Below are 13,579 nucleotides of genomic sequence, written 5' to 3'. Positions count from 1 at the left end.
TTTATTTCTGAATTTTCACTATCATTATCTTTAAAAAAACAGATTAGGTTGGATTTGTTTTAGCTGGATATGCTCATTTTTATTCTTTCTCATAATTTTGTATTAAAGTTGATCTTTAAAAAATTAGTGCTCTGACTACAGCCAGCTTACTCAATAATGACTCACATAAGTAACAAATCATTTCCTGTCTATTAAAATCAGTTTGGTTTTTTTTTTTCTCCCCAAATCCTCACCATATTATACTTTTGAGAATAGGGATTGTTTCATTCTTTGTATTTGTTCCTCCAGTATCTAAAAAAGTGCCTAGAGCATAGTAGGCATTTTAAAATAAGTGCTTGATAATTGATTGATGTCCATTGTTATCATCTCCTCCTCCTCCTCTTCCTCCCCCTCATTCTTATCTTCTTCTTCTTCTTCTCCTCCTCCTTCTCCTTCTTCTTCTTTCTTTCCTTCTTCTCTTCCTTGCTTCCTTCCTTTCTTCCCTCCTTCCTATCCCCATCCCTCTCTTCCTCTTTCCTTCCTTTCCCTCTCTCTTCCTTCCTTGCTTTCTTCTTTTCTTCCTCCTTTCCTCCCTCCCCCTTTCCTCCTTCCCTTTTCCTTTCCTTCCTTTGTTCCTTCTTTCATTCCTTCTTTCTTTCCTTCATTCCTTCCTTTTCCTTCCTTCTCTCCCTCCTTCTCTCTCTCCCTCTCTCTCTTCTTTTTTCCCTTTCTCTGTTTTTCTTTTTTCTTTCTCTTTCTTCTTCTCCTCCTCCTCCTCCTTCCTTCTTCTGTCATCATATTGTTGCATAGTCATAAAGCTTTTTTTGTAGTCTACATATCTTTGGCTTCCTTCATACATTATAATTGAAACAGTTTCCTGAGCCATCTCTTTTGACATTTTTTGGGATTATCTTTAACTTTGCTTTGAAGTCACCAAGAACCAAATTATATATTGATTTAATTGGTAGTGGGGAAAGAACTACTGAGTTCACTGTAGAAATTCTATGCCTCTTCATTCTCTATAAGAATTGCTGACATATAAATTATAGTTATTTTCATGATGGTCATCCAAAAATATTTATCATGAGCACTGCAATATAAGCTAACCAATGCATCATAAAGTAGTATTTCTTGTTGCCTTTGAACAAATGATAAACCCAAATTTGCCAATACTTTTATTGATTTTATTGAAGAGAACTTGTGATCCATCCTTCCATTAAGGCATAATTGCCTTGAGTCTTCTTTATTATGTCAAGGTGTAAACAATTCCATTTCCCTAGTTATATGCCCACTTGTTGGTCATTGGGCCAGAATATTAGTTAATGTTTATAGTCAGTTTAAAACTGGGTTCTTAGCATCCTATGCTTCCTTTCCTGCCATACTGTTATCAACAATACAGAAGTAAAATTACATGGCACAGATCATGGGGAATTTTGTATTTTCCTTTACTTCATAGGTTGACATGGCCAAATCATATATCATAAATCACTTGTCTACCTGTAGCCATCTTTTCATATTTACCTATCAGAAAACAGGCAGAATGTTGTTAGCACTTTAATCAGAGCTTTTTCTATCCTGGACGACCAGAACCTTGCTCTTCTGGCATAGTCCAGAAAGTGAACTCAAGATCACTTATCATGAAATATAAGAGTAGGACTTTGTGGTGGAATTTGTGACCATAGCATTCCTAACTAACCTGAGCATCTAGCTAACCTGATAGATGCCCATATCCCAATGACCTGATGCTGTCCTCTGCTTCTGATATTATTCACAGGTCAATGCTCCCAAGAATACCAATCCTATTTCCAGCTTAGCCTCTGTAGCCAGCTTAGCATTTCTTATAGAGATGTGAGTTGGCAATACTAATGCAGGTGCTGCAGTTCTAGTTTCCTCAGTAGCTACAGCTACTGAAGACCAAAAAGAAAAAGTTTTCCCTTCCAGGCTGTCATGACTGCCAAAGAATTCAATTTAAAAAGCAGATATGGTTTTATCAATGTAATAACTTTCAAGCAGGGTCTTTACTTCTATAACCAAAGCAGGGTCTTTACTTCTATAACCAAAGGATCACTGAGCCTTTCCAATTGACCTGTAGCTGAAAATTCCTATATGTATTCTCTCTCTCTCTTTCTCTCTCTCTCTCTGTCTCTCTCTGTCTCTCTCTCTCTCTCTCTCTCTCTCTCTCTCTCTCTCTCTCTCTCTCACACTCTCTCTCTCTCACACTCTCTCTCTCTCTCTCTCTCTCTCTCACTCTCTCTCTTTCTCTCACACTCTCTCTTTCTGTCTTTCTATCTCTATCTCTGTCAGAATGTGAGCTCTTGAAGATCTGGGATTGTTTTGCCTTATGTATTTCCAGGGTTTAGCACAATCAGCATAAAGCTTTTGGCAACAAGGTGACTCCAGGTAGCTCTGAGTTCGGCTCTGGCCTCTGTGATCCTGGACATCTCCCTGCCTTACTTCATGAAGAAGGAACTGGCAGACCACTCCTGTATCTTTGTCAAGAAAACACCATATGGGTCATTAAAAGTCAGAGAAGAGTGAATAAGTACAGAACAAAAGCACAAAACTTTGCACATAGTCAGTACTTAAAGCATCTTTGGTATTAACCTGTAGCTACTTTATACCCACTGTGCTTGTTTCCACTGTTCCATTCTGAGATAATAGTCTTTCCATGAATCACAGCTAAGCAACATTACCAGGAGAATATTGGTGTTTAAAAAAAAAGTGGTGGTGGTGAAAATAATTGAAAATGACACACAATTTCCTAAATACAATCTAGTCCAATCTCCTCCCTCTATGCAGTTCAGGGCCCAGTTCATTGTCAGTTGGTAGGATCTGTCCAAAATGTTTATCCTGATGGATTAACTTACTAGCTTGCTGGTTCAGTGTGGGCAATTGGGTGGTATCCTTTTTTTAATGTACTTTTGTTTACCAGGGTGGATGGTTAGACCAATTTCTTTTGAATAACTATGGATTTCATGGAGTAGATTTTGCTATCTACTGAGGTTTGACACCATTAGTACAATTTCCTTTGTGAATAGGAGCATTCAGAGAACTTTGCCACAGAGACAATCCTTTTCCTGTGCTGGCTTTGTATCAAATATTCTCTGTGACATTGGCAAATACCTTAGGTGAGCTATAACTGCCTATTTTGTGACTCACTGGACATTGAGTGATTCACATGAGTCTCCTTCCCTGGACATGGACCAGTTTCTCTTTGTCTTTCTGACAATGAGAGACCTGAAACCATATTTTTCTGAGCCATTCTTTAGACCTGGCCTGAGTGATCCTGAGGACATTCTCCATTTTCTGCTTCTTTTTAATGCAGCCTGGGAGAAGGAAGCTTTATTGGCTTCCATACCACATAGTTGACTCATATTGAGCTTGCAATCCAAATCTTTTTCACAGTTAACTCTTATCCAGCTACACCCTCTCTGAATAATGTTTGAAAAGCTGATTTTTAAAAAACTCAGGTATAGAACTTCACATTTTTGGTAACAAACTTCATCTGACTTAGTTTGACCCATGATTCTAGTCTTATCAAAATCTTTTTGGATCCTGACTCTTTCGTCCAACATATTAGCAAACCCTCCAAGCTTCATGTTATCTGCAAATTTCGCAAGCATTCTGTCTGTGCCTTCATACAAGCCATTGGTTAAAATGTTTACCAGCACAGAGCCAAGGACAGAGCACTGAGGCCCTGCACTAGAGACACACAAATACAATTCTATCTCTCCTTGTGAGGTGACATCAGGTATCTAAGCATATCTCTACCCTTTGACCTTAGCTTACAGGTCATGGGTTTCCTTACCTGCCTGACTAAGGTCCTGAAATATGGGCAAGTCATAATGGGTAGCTAGAAGCTCCTCTTAGTGTGCTCTCTGCTGGTATTAACAGCAGTAATTACCAAACGCCATTTTCTATTCTCTACCCTGGAAAATATATCAATTCAGTCTCTATATTATTGTTCAGATGTATTACCCTGGTAATACTACTTGGAGTGTTTTATTCAACAAGGATTGAAGAAATATGACCATTATTATTATCTCATGTTTAATTTAAAGAGTTTATTCTAAAATATCAACATGAATTTATTTACATTTCTTTTCTAGCCACATTTGGATTTTTAAAATTTTCTCTATAAAGGATTTTATATAAGTCATATTTTACAAACCTGTTATCAGAGCTCTGGGCCCACACCTAATGGATTCAGATTTGGGTGCTTCTCTTTGGTTTATAATCTGAATTCAGAAGATAACTCAATGACCATCTAATCCTGCTTGCCTTTGTTTCCCCATCTGTAAAATGAACTGGAAAAGGCAACCATTCTAGTATTTTTTGCTAAGAAAACCCTCAATGGAGCCAGGAAGAGGAAAATAACTGAACAACAATGAAAAATTGTTAGGATTGGGATTAGGAATGAGATGTTTCCTAGATGTATGACCCTGGGCAAACCACTTAATTTCTGATCCACCATCTTAATCCACCAGGAAAAGAAATGGCAAAATACTTCAGAATCCTTGCTAAGTAAATGCTAGGGACAGTATTAGAATGCCATAGTCCACTGTGTCATGAGGACTCAGACATAACTGAATGACTGGAAGATAGCAGAGATAGTTAGAAAACTTGCTTCTTTGAAACTTAGTTATTACCCTTGAGTTTGTTCTCAGGAGCCAAAAAAACAAGTCTAACTACATCCTCTAACAAATGGCAGCCCTTTCACTACTTGAGAACAGCTATCCAGAGTTACATATAGGCTCCACATCCTTGGCTCCTTCAGCTGGCCCCCCAAGATCCTCCACCTTCCAGATTGTCTTCCTTTGGTCTTCTGCTTATCAATATATTTCTTAAAATATGAACTTTCAGAACTCTATACAAAACTTCAAGAGAGATGATTGTTGTTCTGTTCCCAGAAGCTACATCTCTCATGAGGCAACTCAAAATTGCTTTTGCTTTTTATCCACATCAATAATCTTGCTAACTCATACTGACATTTTGGTAACTAACACCTCCCCAATTTTTCCCCAGAAAATTGCTATCTAACTATCTCTCCCCCTCCTATGCTAAGGAAGTTATTTAAAAAAAACAACTTAAGTATGACTTTACATTTTTTCCTTTGAAATTTGGTGTTGCTATATAGCCATATTATTTATAGTTGTCTACGACTACTTTATATTGTCTCTGGATCTTTATGATCCATATGGACTTACAATGCTAGGGAAGTCTATGTTTGTTCTTCCTCATGACCTCGTACCTCCTTATTTGTCCTTTCTGGTTCTCACAGATAATGTTGTTCCTGCTAATGAAGAAAAAGATAGATCAACAGCATTTATATAGTATGTTAGAGTTTGCAAAAGGATTTACAAATATCATCTTATTTGCTTTCATAACCATCCTAGAAAGAAGGTGCTATTATTATTCTCATTTTACCAATGAGGACATTTAAGTTGAAGTCAAGTACCAGTGTCACTCAGCTGGTAGGTATCTGAACCACATTTGAACTCAGGTGTTTTTGACTCTAGAACTAGCACTTTGCCCACTAAGCCACCTAACTAAATTTGGTCCTCCATCTGATCTAGAAGAGCCTCTTTTACTGTATCATTGACACACAATTGCTCTTGTATTAAATTGGAGAACTTCTCACCACTCTGATATTAGCCTTATCCATGTCTAAAACCCTATGAATATAGAGACCTCTTTACAGAAACTGGGTGTATCTATATTCAAAGGTCATCTCTTTTCTATCTTATTTCATTCCAGCTTTCCAGCACCTTTGGAATCCCTTTATAGGCCAAATCCAAGCTTATAATTCAGATGTATGATAGCTATGAATTTCATCATCATTGTGCTTCAATTGGACAACAATGAGCCTAGAACCAAGTAAGTTCACATTATTCATTTTACTTTGTCTAGAGGAATTACTCTTAGGATATATCCTTGGGCCCAGCTAATACATTTTTCCCTCCCTTTTTCTCTTGCTTTCTTCCTCCCTCCCCTTCTGCCCCCTCCCCTCCCCTTCCTCCCTTCCTCCCTTCCTCCCTTCCTCCCTTCCTCTTTTCCTTCCTCCCTTCCTTCCTTCCTTCCTTCCTTCCTTCCTTCCTTCCTTCCTTCCTTCCTTCCTTCCTTCCTTCCTTCCTTCCTTCCTTCCTTCCTTCCTTCCTTCCTTCCTTCCTTTCTTCCTTCCTTCCTTCCTTCCTTCCTTCCTTCCTTCCTTCCTTCCTTCCTTTCTTCCTTCCTTCCTTCCTTCCTTGCTCTGAATTCCTTTTGTGCTTTTTTTCTCTTCTGGGTTACATTTCAGAATTTTTATAATGTTACCTCTCTATAGGTGCCAATTATTAAACAAAAATGGCCAACTTGTAGGAAATATTATACCACTGACTTGCCTCCTCTGATGCTTGACTTGGGATTTAATTTGCCTGAAGGACTTACTGGAAAATTAACCAAAATTGTTGTGTGTTGAAGCTTAGCTTTAAAAAGACAGAAATTGGTTCCAAAATGGATTTGGGCAATCTGGGACTCTTGAAATAAATTGTGTTAGGAGAAGTCTGAAACCACTCTAAGCCTTTTGTTTCCAAATTTAGGATAAAGAATTTCAGAAACCATAGGACTGAAGTGGGGGATCACTAAGAAGAAAACCGGCCATACAATCAATAAAACCAAAACAATTTTAGTAAGACAGTTTTCACTCCAAGCTGACAGTCTGCCTGCCAAGTTTCAGTCCAAAGAGATTTGTAGCCTGAAACCCCAACAACTGAGCTTTCCAAAAGGACAGGTGACCCATGCTGAAGAAATAATGGATTTTTAAAAAATAAGGTGTCCCAAGCCTGTAGAAAGAATGGTAGTATATAGGAGAGAAACATAGAACCTAAAGACCTGTAGGTTTCTGTTTAAACCCAGAGGGACCAATCACAGTGGGGTTAAAGGGTCTGGGGATCTCACCATGCAGAGCTCTGCCGTCATGAACACTTTTCACACCCAGTGAGCTGTGTGGAGAGAAATGTTGGCAAGGGGAGCGAGGAATAGAAACGATGCTAGTGGGGATTGAAAACCTTCCCAGAAAACTTTGCTTTATGTCATCAGGTAAAGATTTTTCAATTTGCTTTGATCTTTTCCCTCCCTCTCCAAGCCTTCCCGTGAAAATAAATGTCTCAGATGGAAAATGTAGTCTTATGGTAATAAAAGGTAGAATTAAAATGCTTCTAATTAACTCTTAAGTTTTTAGATATGTTTTTGTTACACTGCATGTTAAAAAAATGAAAAACAAAAGCAAAAAAGCAAACCAAAAATGCAGAAGCAGACACTCTGAATTCTATTAGTAGACACAGTTTACTAATGGATTTAGGACTCTGTCATTTCAGTTTGTGAAATTTTAAAAACAAACTATAGTCTCTTCAGAGGCTAAATTGTTTTCCCCATTGTCCTTACTCCCTGCTTTTAAAGCCTCTCACTGAGAGGCAGTAGAGAAGATCAGAGAAAACATGGTTTTGGGGGCAAAAGGCCTAGGCTGAAATCCCACCTTGTTCTCTGTGTGACCTTGTTAAATGGCTGTTTTATCAATCAATCAATTAGCATTTATTAACCACTTTTAGACCAGGCACTCTGCTCTGACCTGGAATACAAAGACAAAAAATAAGCTGTCTTCTCCTAAAAAGCCTATAATCTATCAGGGATGGTGACATACAATACGACACAAAATAATATGTATAATACAATGTACAGCATAGCATACTCATAAAGTACAATCTAATGCAATACAATACACATTTATTAAATGCTACTATGGACCAGGTATTGTGCTTAGTGCCAGAGATACAAATGAGAAAAAGGAAGATGGTTCCTGCCCTCAAGGAGGGCATACACATACACAATAAATACAAGATAATCATGGTGAAGGAGGTGCAGGATTAGCAGCTTTGGTTATCAGGAAATGGGCTTCAGGTAGCAGATGATTCTTGAGCTGAAGAAAACCATTCCTCCCCAAAAGAGGTAAGAAATATATTTCAGGTGTAGAAGACAGAATGCTGAAGTTCTCCTCTCAATTTGTTCCTGACTTTTCTGGATTTCAAAACCATGTCTCTGTGTCAAGTAACTTTATTTCACCATAGATGCTTTTTAGCTTATTTCTTGTGCTGTCTTCATTTCGCCATAGAGATTTTAAAACTTATTATTATTATGAATAATAATTCATAATAATTTCCTCCATTAAAATGTAAGCTCCCTGAAAGCAGTACTTTTTCTTTTTCTTTTCAATTGTATTTTAATTCCCAGAGTTTATTTATATGCATAGTGTCTGGCACATAGTAAATGCTTCCTTACTAGATGTTTATTTGCTTCTTCCCTCCTTTTCTTTCTTCCTTTCTTCCTCCCTCCCTTCTTTTCCTCCTCCTTCCTTTCCTTCTATGTCCCTCCTTTTCTCACTTCCTTTACAAAGACATGGAGATGGAGAATGAGGATGGAAAAATGGCAAAAAAAGGCATTTTGGCTGAATCATATAAAGTAAAAAGAAATAAGGTATAAACAAACTTTGAAAGATATATTAGGATCAATTGGTGAATAACTTTACATTCCAGAACTTTGTATTTGATTCTAAGAATAATAGGGAATAACTCATATTTATTGAATTATGGGATAGCATGACTATACCTATGTTTTAGGAAAACCATTTTGGCATCTGATCTTCACCTCAGGAGGAAAAATATGGCATCTTGAATTTCTTTTTTCATTCCTTGTAATTAATTACCAACTAATTATTTATTAATTTATGTTCAATTAATATATATTGAACATACTAAATAGATTCCAGTAGATTTGAACTTGAATATTTGTTATTTTTCAGTATTGACACCTGGTGAAAGAATGTCACATTTGAAAAGCCATTGTATTAAATCTAATCTCTAATGTGAATATATTGGAAATTGACCAAAGACAAAATGTACAGAAATATGGTGTACCCTTGCTATACAACCACTACTTTTAAGTGTTTAGATCCACTTTTAACAGTTCCATAGTGTCTCTGAATACTTCCTTTGCATTTCCTTTGTTCTTGTCCTCTCTGCCTTTCCAGGCCAATGGATTGAGAGATATTTAAAGTATGTAGATGTTTCTGCTTGGTTGGGGAAGGAAAAGACAGTGATATTGAGTCATGGGTTTGGGCAATGAGAATGGAACAAGCCAAACCTAGGAAGGTCATGAGTGAGCATCCAGATAAATCTGACAAAAGCTAGGGGTATCTAAACATAGCAACAATACTAGGGTTTGATCATTCTTATGCAGTGGTTCTCAAAAGGTATACTACAGCATACTCCATTGAGAATGCAACAAATTCAACCCATCCCCACCTCTAAGACCTTTTCATTTCTCCACTCTGGCACTCTGCTCTTTCTAGTGTGATATGGCAAAGGTCACGTATCAGCAACTCTGTCTCTGAGGGTGTATCCTTCCCAGGGGATTAAAGAAAGAAGGGAAGGGGAAAGGAAAGAAGAGTTAGAGGAATCCCAAGGTAATGAATATGGAACCCTTTACTATGGCCCAAGAATCATTCTTTGTTGAGATATTAAAAAGCCATGAATAGCAATAACAAAAAAAAATAATCCAAACAAGCTAAAATCCATTTTTATACTTCTATTAAGTCAGAGTATGTCAGCAAGCTCATGACCTGTTTCTCTCTCTCTCTCTCTCTCTCTCTCTCTCTCTCTCTCTCTCTCTCTCTTTTGTCTAAAGTATCTTCAGATAAATGGTCAAAGGATATTAACAGACAATTCTCAGATGAAGAAATTAGAACTATTTCTTGCCATATGAAAAGATGCTCCAAGTCATTATTCATTAGAGAAATGCAAATTAAGACAACTCTGAGATACCACTACACACCTGACAGATTGGCTAGAATGACAGGGAAAGATAATGCTCAATGTTGGAGGGGATGTGGGAAAACAGGGACACTGATACATTGTTGGTGGAATTGTGAATATATCCAGCCATTCTGGAGAGTGATTTGGAACTATGCCCCAAATGTTATCAAACTGTGCATACCCTTTGGCCCAGCAGTGTTACTACTGGGCTTATATCCCAAAGAGATCTTAAAGAAGGGAAAGGGACCCAGATGTGCAAGAATGTTTGTGGCAGCTCTTTTTGTGGTGGCCAGAAACTGGGGGCTGAGTGGATGCCCATCAATTGGAGAATGACTGGTATATGAATGTTATGGAATATTATTGTTCTGTAAGAAACGACCAGCAGGATGATTTCAGAAAGGCCTGGAGAGACTTACAGGAACTGCTGCTGAGTGAAATGAGCAGGACCAGGAGATCATTATATACTTCAACAACAGTACTATATAATGATCAATTCTGATGGACGTGGCCTCTCCAACAATGAGATGAACCAAATCAGTTCCAATAGAGCAGTAATGAACTGAACCACAGCGAAAGAATTCTGGGAGATGACTATGAACCACTACCTAGAATTTCCAATCCCTCTAATTTTGTCTGCCTGCATTTTGGATTTCCTTCACAGGCTAATTGTACACTATTTCAAAGTCCAATTCTTTTTGTACAGCAAAACAATTGTTTGGACATGTATACATATATTGTATTTAATTTATACTTTAACATATGTAACATGTATTAATCAACCTGCCATCTGGGGCGGGGGGAAGGAGGGGAAAAATTGGAACAAAAGGCTTGGCAATTGTCAGTGTTGTAAAATTACTCATGCATATATCTGGTATATAAAAAGCTATAATAATAAAAAATAAAGTGTCTTCTGAGAGAATTAGAGTTTTAGTATCTAGAGCCTGGCTAGATCCTATTCAGGCTGCCTAATCATCAAAGGACAGATGCTTCCCCACTTCCCAGAGTAATCCATTTTCCAATTCTAGTTAAGTTGGTTGTGATCAGTACCTAAAGACAGCTGCTTCTCCATCTACCAGAGTAATCCATTTTCTAATTCCAATCAAGCAAATGCCCTCAGAATAGTTGCTTCCCTCTCCATCTACAAGGGTATCCCAGTCTCCAACTTCAGGCAATCTTGGATCAATCCAAGAAAAACTAGGAGAAAGTGGAAGGGGTAGACACCCTAGATATTAGCTCAGGGATGGGGAGAAGAATTATATCTTTTTTATCAGACAGTCCAGCTTCTTAATTGAGAAGTACCTTTTAATCTACATACCCATTATCAAGGAACTGTCAACTGATCTCATTCCTACTTCTTTTTGTTTGTTTCACAATTCATGTTTCTACAGCAATTCTTGTTTCTTCTCATTCTCTCCATATTATACATCTTCCCATATCTCTCTAACATCTTATAGTATTCATCCCTGCTAGCTTCATTCCAAGTGATTTTTCTGAAGGCAACAGTTCCCATTTCTCTTTATGTATAATCTTCAAACTCTAATTTAGTCTATAGTATGGAAGGAACATTTATAAAATTCACATATTATGTTTCAGCTTAGTCTTCTTTTTCAAAGACTTTGTTTATGTAAGTCATGCTTTACTGTATTTATCTAGGGCCCAGGTGTACTTAAATCTCTGGTTCCCTGGTGTTAGATTCAAACTTTATGAAATATACCTTGTAGATGAGGTAAACACATTTATCTTAACCAGGAAAGGAATCCTTACTTGAATAAACAATCAGTCTTTCTTACATAGGGCTACATGAAAAGATAATACCAGTTTGCTCATTTTTGCAAAGATTTGCTAATTTATTCCAAATAGAATTCATTATCTTTCCCCTAATCCTTCCTTCCTCCAAACTTCTTTTCCTTCCTTTCTCCAGGGCTTCATCTCTCCAAAGCTGCCCTTGCCTCTTCCATTTTCTTTATCCTTCACATTCAATCGTCTTCTTGCCTATTCTTGCTTCCCTAACACCGCTAGCATTCATCCTTTTTCCCACTCAAATGGCCTTCATCACCTCTAACTTAGACTACTGTAACACTCTCTTTACTACTCTGTTTCCAGTCTCTCAATTTCCTCTCCATCCTTCACACAGTTGCCAAACTGATTTTCCTAAGGCACAGATCTGATCATGTTTTCTCTTGCTCAAAAGCCTTTGCTTGCTCCCTGTTGTCTTTAGGATAAAAAACAAACGTCTGAGCCTGGAATTTTAGGCCCTCTACTATTTAGCTCCAAGATAACTTTCCAATATTCTCCCACTTTCTTTCCTTTTATGTTCTCTTCACTCTAGCCAAATTGGTTTACTGACCTGTTTTCTGAATGCAAAATTTCATTCCCTACTAATGTGCTTTTAATGAAAAAAAATTTATTATTTTCCCCAGTTACTAATGTGCATTTGTATAAGCTTTTACCTATACATGGAATACATTCCCTCTCTATATCTGTATCCCAGAATCCTTAGCATCAGTAATAATAATAATAATAACCTATATTTATATAGGGTTCAAGATTTGAAAAGTATTTTATATACATTAATTCATTTGAGCTATGAAGCTTCCTTGATTCTTCCCACTTAATTTTGATCTTTTCTTTTCATGATAAGTGTTCACCTTCTCTATATACATGTTTTGTACCACCAATGGAATGTAGACTTCTTGAGGGCAGAGGATTGTGGTTTTTTGTTTTTACTTTGTTTCTTCTAGAATGTAGCACAGAAGCCTTATAAAATAATAGGTACTTAATACATGTTTTCAGCATTAACGTTTGAATTGTAGACCTTAACTAAAGTCTCACTATTCTTCCTTTGTATACTTGTGCAGTAAGTAGATTTTAATCCAAAATTTAAGTAACTAGGCTACTACAATTGCTGCTAAAGGAATGGATTGTCCTTATTTGTTTGTGTTTCGTTGCTTTACAATTTGAAGATCTGTGGGCCGGTATCATAAGAGGGGAGTGTATTTTCAGGTCATCCATTCCAAACCCTAATATAAACAATATTAATCAAATTCAATTTCCTCCCACAAAAATTTCTTGAGAAATGAAAAAACGTATTTGTTAAGTACCTATTATATGGCAAGCACTAGGCTACGTGCTTTACAAATACGATCTCTTTTGATCCTTACAACAAGCCTAGGAGATAGATGCTATTATATATTTTATAGTTGAAGAAACTTGGACAGACAGAACTTGTGGAGAGTGATATAGCTAGTATATATCTGAGCTTAGATTTGAACTCAGCTCTTCCCCCTCCAGACTCAGTGGTATATCCATTGTGCAACCTTCAGGGCCTGCTGCACAAAAGTTACAAGGTACTGTGGGAGGCATTGGGGTTTTAAAAACAACAATAAAAAGGTCCCTTCCTTCAAGGAGATTACTTATTGGGGAAGAGTAGGGAGGATACTCCACAAAAACAGATAATTTTGGAAGATATTTCCAAATTACGAGAGTGATCAGAAAGTGGCCCCTGAACTGAGCCTTGATTGAAGCTAAAAGGCTGAGGGAACATGAGGGACAGCCTAGCATCATGTTTATATTATGACTACTTTTTTTTAATCTTAGTGCTGAAAATCTGCAATTTCAACCTCCTAAATAAAATCAAAGATGATTTGCTGATGGAACGATCTGTGTAGTGTGAATATATCATCAGCCATTCTTTGGGCTAGTCTCAGGAGAAGTAAATAAGGCATTATGGCAGGGCTGTTCATTCTAGTATAGTT

The 13,579-nt window shown here is 37.3% G+C and overlaps 1 long non-coding RNA gene across 1 annotated transcript in view; it reads left to right on the top strand.

Annotated features, from left to right (window-relative positions):
• The window catches only part of LOC141542562 (uncharacterized), a 108,564-nt gene that overhangs the window by 73,633 nt on the left and 21,352 nt on the right, over window positions 1–13,579 (top strand). The window contains exon 3 of the long non-coding RNA XR_012482204.1: window positions 5,737–5,856. This is a non-coding gene — a long non-coding RNA (uncharacterized LOC141542562). The remainder of the gene's footprint in view (window positions 1–5,736; window positions 5,857–13,579) is intronic.

The sequence above is a fragment of the Sminthopsis crassicaudata genome, chromosome 5, assembly GCF_048593235.1.
Source record: "Sminthopsis crassicaudata isolate SCR6 chromosome 5, ASM4859323v1, whole genome shotgun sequence".
Taxonomy (NCBI): Eukaryota; Metazoa; Chordata; class Mammalia; order Dasyuromorphia; family Dasyuridae; genus Sminthopsis; species Sminthopsis crassicaudata.
Note: the sequence above shows the minus strand (reverse complement) of the source record. Positions and strands in the feature narration are given on the sequence as shown.